The sequence below is a fragment of the Atractosteus spatula genome, unplaced genomic scaffold, assembly GCF_055471065.1.
Source record: "Atractosteus spatula isolate fAtrSpa1 unplaced genomic scaffold, fAtrSpa1.hap1 Scaffold_1, whole genome shotgun sequence".
Taxonomy (NCBI): Eukaryota; Metazoa; Chordata; class Actinopteri; order Semionotiformes; family Lepisosteidae; genus Atractosteus; species Atractosteus spatula.
Window position 1 is genome coordinate 214,713 of NW_028296652.1, and position 7,951 is coordinate 222,663.

Below are 7,951 nucleotides of genomic sequence, written 5' to 3' on the forward strand. Positions count from 1 at the left end.
AATAATCTAATAGTAGTAATATTACTATTAATTAATTAACTAGTAATGCTACTATTATTAATGTTGCTGTTACTACTATTATTAATTACTGTTAACCTACTGTTACATGTACTGCTAGCGTCGCTATAATACTTAGTTATTATTCAATATTTAAAAGCTATGTTCCACTTATATATACAGATGTAGCCATCTAGAATGTGCGAGGTATGAGTAGGCAAAATAGGTACAATATAAAATGTTTTGAACCCATTTAAGCTTTCCTGCACTAATGATACTGTATAAATATTAGCAGCAAACAGTTTAATTAAAGGACAGCTTATTACATAAATCATAATAATAATATCACTTTATTAACCCTTTACAATTTCTTGCATTAGGAATTATCTTTGCACGTACCCCAGCTTGCTCTCCATGAGACACACAGATAGGGAGAGAGCCTGGGGTCAGAGCATAGGGTCTGCCATTGTACAGCGCCCCTGGAGCAGTTGGGGTGAAGGGCCTTGCTCAGGGGCCCAACGAAGTAGGATTCCTCTGCTGGCTGCGGGATTTGAACCGGCAACATTCCAGCCACAGGTGCAGATCCTTAGCCACAGAGCCACCGCTCCGCCTCATATCATAGTATTGATGGTAGCTGACAGGAGAGTATTATGGCTTTATGTGTTGTACAAATTTGTTTCTCCGGTTGTCTTTAGGATGATGGATAGAGCACAGAATTAGAATGAGAATTAGGGTTAGAACCATTGTCCCTTTGTAAAATGATTTAGAATACACTCAGAATGTATGAGTATTAAATTATTACAAGCAAAGATATGACAAAGTGGCTAGTTGGACTAGTTCTACTAGAGCACCAGCTAATAATATTTGTACCCTTGTCCCTTGTGATATGCTTTTACAAGACAGCAGTAAATAACATAACCAGAAATGTATAATAAACTAACATTCTGGCTACTCAACTCGATCATTATTAAAATAATAGCACTAACCATAACCCCAGCACTTAGGCTAAGTTCTATCCTTCAAGAATAAAAGTGTTATGAATATTAATGTAATAATAAAAAATAATTTAGAAAACATCAAGATTATTGTGTTTGTGATTATTGCGTTTTAACTATATAATATTCTAACAATGTGTAACATTGTAACTGTAGATTAAAATATTATTATTTATTTTATTTTAATTAATTTTTAAATACTTAAATACTTTGAAATACTTAAGACATAAAATACAACTAAGCACTGTCAGTTCTTTATTTTCATAACATGTGCAATCTTTGAAAGTCTTTTTCATTTTTTTAATCAAAGTCGCCTCTTTTCTTTCACAATCGTTTGACGTGGAAAAGCTGGTACTTCCTCCAAAGCTATTTAACAGCTCTGCATTCTGCTCTGTGAACTCCAGACCTCTCGTCCTGTCAGACGTGAAGAAGTACTCTGCTCTGCTGAAGTCAGACTTCAAAAACAGAAAACTGTTGATTACAGTAAGATATGCATTTTTATTTGGATACAGTGTTAGAAATGAAAATAATGCTCGGCAAAATTATTTCACTTAAAATTAAAATGAGCAAATATTTTAAATACTGATCCTTCTATTTTGGTATCACTTGCCAACTTGACTATTTTACTTACTATGCCAGAATACAGATGTACATATTATAATTATTGATATAAATATGAAAGTGCAGCTGTCCCAGTACAGATTCTTGTGGTACCCTACTTATTACTTTACCCAAATTGACCTGTAACTGATACAATTAAGATTATGAGTTTGTCAGTCATTATGAAAAATATCATGGACTTTAATTCCCAAATGCACTAGAATTACAGTATATGGAAATTATATCATCGGAACAAGTAATAGGTTTATTCCGTGCTGAAAAAAAGAAGAAAGAGAACACAACGTTTCGGCCGTGGAGCCTTCTTCAGGTGTGAAGTGGAATTAGTAGTCACTCATTTATTCAGCATGGAATAAACCTATTAGTTGTTCCTTTGCAGCCTATGCATGCTGACACAGCTACCCACCTGAAATTATACCATAGCCTACAAACTCATGAGGAAGAATTTTAGCATTTACCTTTTTTAAAGTGTATAAGATAGTGACTAGTTGACTTTGAAAAAAGCCTTTTACCTAGCAACAGTATGAAAGAACAATTGCAAACACATTATTTGACGTTTTGATATTAATGCTACAACTGCAGAATGTCTAGCTCATTTTACACCTTTTTTTTATATACTTCCTTTTGTCTGTATACAAGGTAAAACTGCTTCTTAAGAAGAACGTGGCCAATTACAAAGAAATGTTTGTAGAAAGAAAAACAACCCCTAATATGGAAACTGTGTGAATTTGCTGTATAAAACTCGTTGCATTTATCATCTCAGTGGAGAGGTTACTCACAGATCTGTATGAGAGGCTGCTCTCAGATCTGCATGATTGTATCCTCCCCATGTACATGAATAAAGGACTCTGCTTGACCACACCTAACCTGAGTGAAGAGTTTTCTGCACCACTAACAACAACCATAGTTAATGATTTTGCTGTGATGAACATGGAACTATTTTTGTACAAAAAATATAAATTTCAGCACACAGATGATAACATAACAGTGACATAAATCGTTGCTAGATCATATTGTTCCTGAAGGTTTACAGCGTCCTCTAAAAAGGAGGAGGCAGATTGGCCGGGACACGACCCAAATGATGAAGGTGGCTTTGATGAGGCTGTGTGAGTGAAAAGAATTTCCTTAATCACTGACTTGATCAGTATTTGGTGCAGTTAAACAGAGCTATTTGAAGACATAACCATCAAGCCCCATAGCTCTAGCTGAGATTTTGAAGTGCTAGGCTTCTCTTTGCTAGGATGCTCTCAGATGCTCTCCGTGTCTGACTGCTGTGAGCAGATGCTTTTTCTGCAGAAAGATATAGGATGGCTGTTTAGATAGTGTAGACTGACTTTGAGACTCACTGCCAACTTCCCTTCATTAACCTGTCTGCCTTTGTAGTGAGTCATGTAAAGAGACAGCCCTTGTTAAAATTGTCCTGTATCTGTTATAGGAAAACTATTGAGACCATTCATAACTCACACTAAATAATTATGTCCTTACCGATTCACTCTTCAAAGCAGTGTCATATTTATTTAATTTAAGTAAAATTGGCTTGTGTTTTGTGTTTGTGATCAAATTCTGATGGCTCTTTGCTCTAGGGATATGCTATCTGTACTCACAGTGAAGTTGTTAAAGCTGCTAAATTGCCTCCATCATGCTCTGCTCAACAAGCAACAACCCTTATCAAGCATACAAGTCTAATTTCAAATCTGCTGACTGCTACACTCTTACCAGCTTCTACTGCAGTTGTGAAGTGCGAGATGCGCACAGGAAGATCAGAAAGCGTTTTGTTGGAGCGCACTCAGACTCCTTCCTTAAGTGATGTGGCTGCGCTGCAGGTGGCTGCTGATGAGAGGGAATGGCAGTCTTGGGTGGGCTCTGGCTGCTGTTATGATACTGCTAAGGGACTGTGGGTCTCCCACGACGGCCACGTGGTGGCACCCCGCTCCCTACTCCCATGGCTTGCCCGCCTGGCGCAAGGCGTAATACAATCTAACTCTCTCATAGAATTATTTTTAAAAAGTGTATGGAAAAAATAAAAGAAATCAAGTACTTTCATAAATTGTAAAGTTATAAGAAAATTGCTTAAAACGGGAAAGCATTGTAATGGACCTGTTTTAGGAATGATTTTACTTAGGAACACGTAATAGGTTTATTCCATGCTGAAAAGAGAAGAAAGAAAACACAATGTTTTGGCCGTGGAGCCTTCTTCAGGTGTCAGGTGTCACACCTGAAGAAGGCTCCACGGCCGAAACATTGTGTTTTCTTTCTTCTCTTTTCAGCATGGAATAAACCTATTTCTTGTTCCTCTGCAGCCAAAATTATAAATTTTACTTATAATTCATTCCTTATCATGGCTGTGATGGAACCATTTGATGATATGCACCCTCTGTACTGTAACCTAATACTTGCTATGATATCGTACCTTTAAACCTGGGAGGTAATCTATATTTCAGGTGGGGAGCTGTGTCAGCATGCGTAGGCTGCAAAGGAACAGGTAAAGGTTTATTCCATTCCAGGTCATTTTCTTCTTGACACCCAAAGAAGCCAAAACATTGTGTTTCTTTTCTTCTCTTTTCAACATGGAATAAACCTTTACTTGTACCCTGGTAATTTATACTGCTGAGAAAAGAAACGCAAAAAGTTGTGCATTGCACAGAACAATACTTGAATAAACAATGGTGAATTCTGCAATGCATTATATCAATTTTCATAACTTTTGGTTTTCTGAAATATCTACATTTATATAGTAAAAACATCTATAAGTAACATATAGTAGATTATATTTTATATATAATTTAAAATCTATTTAACCACAAACATTTACTATCTTATTGTATTTTCAAAGGCAAAGCTGACATTCATTTGTGTCCTCTTCCTAGTCTTATTATTAATTATTTATTAATAATTAATTTAATATTAGTTAAAGCCTCTTTCTAAGAACATGCATTTGCTTGCTAATGTTCGCCTATTAAGGCTACATCCACAACTGTTCTGATTAGGGTATGATATTGGTGACAATTTTAATTTTCCTGGTCACACAAAAGCACAGAAGATACTGGTATTAAAAGCAAAATCAACCACCGCCCCCCACTCAGGCAAACAGCAACATTCGCAGAATCATTACTCTCGCACCAGTGACAGAACACTTGAACTCAGCAGACAGGTTCACTGGAGGTCAAAGACATCGTGGATGGTCACAAGATCACCCAAAAAACAAGGCGCTACAGTATATCTCGGAAACGAAAGCAGCATAAACCCTACTTTCAACGGCACAAACTGGCACAAACGTAGCACTAACGAATGAGGTGGGTTTCACTGTTTGTGCTGTCTGTAGGGGGCGCCAACTTCACGGAGCTCTGTAACATGACTCAAGAAACAACTCACACCTGCTGATAAGGAATGCAAAATCATCTAGCATTTACAGGCATTCTATAGTAACTGCATTAGCTATTATAGCTATTATAGCTTTTAATATTTTTTCATAAATTGTCTAGATATGCAAACATTATCATTCCTGGTCCTGTCTTCACAAAGAAATGATGTAGGATTTTGGCTGTTGCTAGGGATCTGCGCCCATGGCTGGAAGGTTGCCGGTTTGTATCCTGTGGCCGGCAGAGGAATTCTACTCCATTGGGCCCCTGTGCAAGGCCCTTCACCCCACCTGCTCCAGGGGTGCCGTATAAATGGAATGACCCTGTGCTCTGACCCCCAGCTTCTCTCCTTGTCTGTGTGTCTCATAGAGAGCAAGTTGGGGTCTGCAAAAAGACAAATTCCTAATACAAGAAATTGTATATGGCCAATAAAGTGATCTTATCTTGTATTTTTTCCAATGTCCAGTTTCTATCACATTTTTATCTAAGCTAGTAGACACATAGGGCAAGGTCTACAAGCATTTTCAACTATCTGACAGGGCCACAACTTGAAAAATTGGTCTTTGAAGACAGGAAAAAAAATCTGTTTTTTGGGGGAGAAAAAAGAGAGGGAGAAGAGAGAGAAGCCCGCAGGAGTTGGGACTTGAAGCTTGCGCCAGGCGAGAACCCCTACTTCTTGATCATCCAAACCAAACCTGACTGGAGCTACGTATTTGAACCTTGTTAGAGAGAGAATGCTATTCTGCGTTTTAGGGAACTTGGGTTTCCTGGTACCTCAGTTACAACGTCTTTCCTGCTTAGGGCACATTTTCTGGGATGTGGATATAAGCTCCGGGTTGCAAACAGAGATTTAACTGCAGGTTGCATTGTATTTAGTTAGAAGGCAGCTCATCTCTTGTGTGGCCTCGGTAGGCATTAAGAGTTTAATGCTTAGTAGAAGTCTGGGGTTTTCTGGGTGACCAGAATGTTAGGCCTCTTGTTTGTAAATAATGTACATAGAGCAAATTGCGTGTTGTGCGTTTTGTTGTACGTTTCTGTCACCTGATTGGAAGGCAGCAGACTGCGCTTTAAATTTGCAGCGAATGTCTTTGTTCATTCAGGGCTTGTGATTGGGGTATACCTGGATCTTCCTGGTAGGAACATATCTGTCCATACAGTAATTGGTGTAGGATGTGACCATCTCTGTAAACTCATTTACTGTAGATCAGTGGAAGAATCTTTGAATAGGCACAGTTCTTGTTCAGCAGCGTTTGACCAGTGCTGCACGGTCTTTATCGCAGGTGGAGTGTAGTCTTCATCGCAGGTGGCGCGGGGTCTTTATCGCAGGTGGCATGCTCTTGAGCTTCTGTCTGTAGGGTGGCAGCAGCACCGTGACCCTTGCTGGGGAGGTTCGTGCAGTGTGAGTCAAAGGGGACCGATGGCTAAACTGTTGTCACTAATTCTTCTCTTCTCTGTCTCCTGAGGGTCTAGGCCCACCCAGTCACGAGGCTGCACCTCTCAGTGAGTTAGAGTAGTGCTTCTTTTACCTCTCTCTCTCCTGAGGGCATAGTTCCCAGCTGGAGAGACGTCACTTCTCAAAGCAATTCTCAGCGAGGCAGGTCAGCTTAGCTCCCAATCACTAGGCAAAGACTCTCAAAGGGACTTGCAGCGAGTCAGAGATATTTATGTTTTCAGAACATGGAGGCTGCCGAGCTAGCCAACCCATAACACGTTTTTAAGAAAGTCCATATCTTCCGAGTCTGTGGCTGAGTACAAATCATTTACAGAATCAGCGCTGGTGTGGAATTCACTTATAATTAAACTGTGTAATACCACTGAAAAAAACAGTATTGAAATGTCACTGAGAGTTATTTAGAGTTACAGACTTGTTATGAACCATTCTCTCTCCATTGGTTTGCAGAGAAACAGGATGACTCCCAAGATGGCCCCTTTGCTCCTCTTCCTTGTGGTCATGACTGCAGTGCCTGGGTGGGGGAGCTGTCCACCCCCAGCTGATGAGACACGGTATCAGAAGTTCTTAAGACAGCATTTCCATAGGAGTGGCATGAGTGCCAAACAATGCAGTGCTGAAATGAAGAAGAGGTGTCTGGGCAGCCCCTGCAAGGAGAAGAACAGCTTCATTGTCAGCGCAACAAAGAACCAGATCCAAGCGGTCTGTGGCAAAGGGGGCACTCCTCTCAGTGGCAATCTGCACCAAAGCATTAAGTCCTTCAAAGTTTTCACCTGCACACACAAAGGGGGATCCAATCGCCCCCCGTGTGAATACAAAGGGTCCAATCGCTCCGGAAAAATTGTCATCGGCTGTGACGGCAATCTCCCTGTGCACTTTGAGAAAGTTCTGACTCGAGAATAAGAAATCAGCTTGGCTTGGCTTTTACTTTTCTGCCTAGTCTAACCATGTTTAACTTGTACCATGCCATTATCCCAATCTGCTATTTGCTGTCTTTAAATATATAACTGCGTGCAAAAATAAATCATTCTGCACAAACTGTCTGCAGGAGTTTATGATGAAGATCACTTGTCCATTTTTCTTTTTTAACCTTAATCAGCACTAATTCCTAGTCAGGATTCCTGTCTTCTTGGCCAGGGGTGAAACAGTCATGGTGCTAATACTGTTCATACTACTGTTCTTCATGTGTTCATAGTATTACCTCCTAAAGCCTGAACACAGAGAGCCCCTAGGAAATGGAAGAGAGGCTGTGGGTACAGTGGTGAAATGTAGTTCAGGTGGGGAGCTGCGTCAGCTTGCATAGGCTGCAAAGGAACAAGTAACAGGTTTATTCCATGCTGAAAAAAAGAAGACAGAAAACACAACGTTTCGGCCGTGGAGCTTTCTTCAGGTGAGCCTTCCCACACCTGAAGAAGGCTCCACGGCTGAAACGTTGTGTTTTCTTTCTTCTTTTTTTCAGCATGGAATAAACCTGTTACTTGTTCCAGTGGTGAAACTGCTAGCTGCCGCTGGGAGACCGTCACTCACAGGAG

At 40.0% G+C, this 7,951-nt stretch overlaps 1 pseudogene across 1 annotated transcript; it reads left to right on the plus strand.

Annotated features, from left to right (window-relative positions):
* Positions 1-1,393: 1,393 nt before the first annotated feature.
* LOC148810258 (ribonuclease pseudogene) lies at positions 1,394-7,481 on the plus strand (annotated as a pseudogene). The gene is made up of 2 exons (XR_016086792.1): positions 1,394-1,475; positions 6,870-7,481. The product of XR_016086792.1 is annotated as a ribonuclease pseudogene (transcript).
* Positions 7,482-7,951: the final 470 nt, after the last annotated feature.